A 3,406-nucleotide genomic window follows, 5' to 3' on the forward strand; every position below is an offset into this window, starting at 1 on the left:
GTTCCGTGTCGTCCTCGGGCGATTCAGATGCGAAAGCGCCGAAGACGCGGGCGTGACCCGTCGTCTGGCGGCTTTGCAGTCTCGGCTCCGTTGCTAGTTCCGGCCGGTCCACCGACAGTGCAGCGGGCTTGGGCAACCCGCACGGCGCGACCGAGTCGATGCAACGAAAAAGAGCGAGCATGAACGTGCTTCTTGCCGCACGGCTCCCACTCGTCTTTCGGGAAGGTTGTGCCGTAGCGAGCTCGAACGCCGTCATCTCGGAGTGCAAAATAAGCGTGTTGGGGCGCCTGAAGGTGGCCTCCGCCGCACACAGACTGCGTCCGGCCCGCCGAAGGCGAGGACGGACGCGCAGTCGAACGATTACCTGGTTGATCCTGCCAGTAATCATATGCTTGTCTCAAAGATTAAGCCATGCATGTCTAAGTACATGCCGAAATAAGGCGAAACCGCGAATGGCTCATTAAATCAGTTATGGTTCCTTAGATCGTTTCTTCCTACTTGGATAACTGTGGCAATTCTAGAGCTAATACATGCAGTGAGCCTGGAGCCCTTTGGGTAACGGGTGCTTTTATTAGACCAAGATCGATCGGGTTTCGGCCCGTATTGTGTGGTGACTCTGGATAACTTTGTGCTGATCGCATGGCCACGAGCCGGCGACGTTTCTTTCAAGTGTCTGCCTTATCAACTTTCGATGGTAGGTTACTTGCTTACCATGGTTGTTACGGGTAACGGAGAATCAGGGTTCGATTCCGGAGAGGGAGCCTGAGAAACGGCTACCACATCCAAGGAAGGCAGCAGGCGCGCAAATTACCCACTCCCGGCACGGGGAGGTAGTGACGAAAAATAACAATACGGGACTCTTTTGAGGCCCCGTAATTGAAATGAGTACACTCTAAATCCTTTAACGAGGATCAATTGGAGGGCAAGTCTGGTGCCAGCAGCCGCGGTAATTCCAGCTCCAATAGCGTATACTAAAGCTGCTGCGGTTAAAAAGCTCGTAGTTGGATCTCAGTTCCAGACGAGTAGTGCATCTACCCGATGCGACGGCTCGGACTGAACATCATGCCGGTTCTTTCTTGGTGCACTTCATTGTGTGCCTCGAGATGGCCGGTGCTTTTACTTTGAAAAAATTAGAGTGCTCAACGCAGGCGAGTCGCCTGAATAAACTTGCATGGAATAATAGAACAAGACCTCGTTTCTGTTCTGTTGGTTTTTGGAATACGAGGTAATGATTAAGAGGGACGGACGGGGGCATTCGTATTGCGGCGCTAGAGGTGAAATTCTTGGACCGTCGCAAGACGAACTACTGCGAAAGCATTTGCCAAGAATGTTTTCATTGATCAAGAACGAAAGTCAGAGGTTCGAAGGCGATCAGATACCGCCCTAGTTCTGACCATAAACGATGCCAACCAGCGATCCGCCTGAGTTACTCAAATGACTCGGCGGGCAGCTTCCGGGAAACCAAAGTATTTGGGTTCCGGGGGAAGTATGGTTGCAAAGCTGAAACTTAAAGGAATTGACGGAAGGGCACCACCAGGAGTGGAGCCTGCGGCTTAATTTGACTCAACACGGGAAAACTTACCCGGCCCGGACACTGGGAGGATTGACAGATTGAGAGCTCTTTCTTGATTCGGTGGATGGTGGTGCATGGCCGTTCTTAGTTGGTGGAGCGATTTGTCTGGTTAATTCCGATAACGAACGAGACTCTAGCCTATTAAATAGGTGCGGGGTTCCCAGCACCTTACAACCTTCTTAGAGGGACAAGCGGCTCCTAGCCGCACGAAACAGAGCAATAACAGGTCTGTGATGCCCTTAGATGTCCGGGGCCGCACGCGCGCTACACTGAAGGAAGCAGCGTGTCTTTATCCCTGTCTGAAAAGACTGGGTAACCCGTGGAACTTCTTTCGTGATTGGGATAGGGGCTTGCAATTGTTCCCCTTGAACGAGGAATTCCCAGTAAGCGCGAGTCATAAGCTCGCGTTGATTACGTCCCTGCCCTTTGTACACACCGCCCGTCGCTACTACCGATTGAATGATTTAGTGAGGTCTTCGGACCGATGTCCGGCGCGGCCTTTCGGTTGCGCCGGTCTGTTGGAAAGATGACCAAACTTGATCATTTAGAGGAAGTAAAAGTCGTAACAAGGTTTCCGTAGGTGAACCTGCGGAAGGATCATTAACGGATTGTGAAGGGTGAGCGCCTCAGCTGCGTCTGCGCCCGACACTTTCTGCCGCTGACCCCGTTTGGACGCGGGGTCGGCTTTTCCCCACGGGGCTGCCTGAATGTGGAGCGGCACCCCGTGACAAATTGTTGCGCCCAGCGGACGCCAACACCGCGACCTTGGACGGTCGGCCAGGTGGCGGACGCGGGTACAAACGGCGCAACGCACTCATAGGTCGGCTTTCGACCCGCCACTGCACCGTGGCTCGAAGCGCTCGAAATGCGCGACCCGACCGCTGCGGGACCGCCTAGTACTGTAAACAGGAGCGGCGGAGCGCGAACGGCGAGTCGTGGTTACGTCGGTAGAAGGCGAGGCTGCGCGTTCCCGAAACGCCAGCCGAGTGCCCTCCCGACCGTTCGAGCGTGCAAGAACGAGACCCGACAATCGCGCGGCGACTGCCAAGTACGAGAGGAACGGCACAAGCGTCGGCGGTCGGTCAAGGAACTGGCGATGTGACGGGTCCGCTGTGCACCAGTGCATACCGTCCCGCCGTCCGCGGCAAGCGCCTCCGCGTCCTCGGGTGACGGAGGCTGCCGGTCGGTTCTTGCAGGCGAGGGATCTCGCTGGCACCGGTTCGCGTTGACGCGCGGCCGGTCATGGCACGGCGATGCGACGGCCGAGGTGCGCAGTACTCGATGGAGGAACCGCACGCTCCGATGACCGTCCCGCCCTCCGCGGCGTATGCGTACCGACCGTAATGGTTGCAGCAGCGCCGGCCGGCTTTTGAATTCGCCACACGAAACACGGTGCGAGATCGCGGTTAGGGGAGCGTCGACGTTGCCAGGCGTTTTGCTTGCTGCCGAGGGAAAGGCGGCACGGCCACGTCGCGCTCGTCGCGATTAGCGGGTCTGCGCGCTTTGGGAAGGTGCCGCAACGACTTGCCGAAAGAGGAAGCACGGAAGAACGAGGGACTTGGACGTCCCGACAATTGAACGCACTTGCGGCCAGGCCCTTGCTGGCTTCGTTCTTCCGCCTCGAGTAGGCTCGTACGCGGCTCCGGCGCCGAAAGTGGTCCTTGGCACCGACTTCGGTGGACGTGGGAAGTGCCGCGCAAGTACGGCGCGCCTGGCTCCACCTGTTGGCTAAAGTAGGCAGCCGGATCGGCATTTTGGTGTGCGGTGGCAAACCGTGGATGCGAAAAAAGCTTGTGCGATTTCGTGGAACAAAAAGCGGGGGTCCCCCTTTTT

The 3,406-nt window shown here is 56.8% G+C and overlaps 1 non-coding gene across 1 annotated transcript; it reads left to right on the forward strand.

The window, feature by feature from the left end:
• The first annotated feature begins 361 nt into the window (after positions 1-361).
• Positions 362-2,176, forward strand: LOC142796003 (small subunit ribosomal RNA). Its single transcript, XR_012893474.1, has one exon. It is a non-coding gene; the product is annotated as a small subunit ribosomal RNA (ribosomal RNA).
• Positions 2,177-3,406: the final 1,230 nt, after the last annotated feature.

The sequence above is a fragment of the Rhipicephalus microplus genome, unplaced genomic scaffold (genome assembly GCF_043290135.1).
Source record: "Rhipicephalus microplus isolate Deutch F79 unplaced genomic scaffold, USDA_Rmic scaffold_1004, whole genome shotgun sequence".
Lineage (NCBI taxonomy): Eukaryota > Metazoa > Arthropoda > Arachnida > Ixodida > Ixodidae > Rhipicephalus > Rhipicephalus microplus.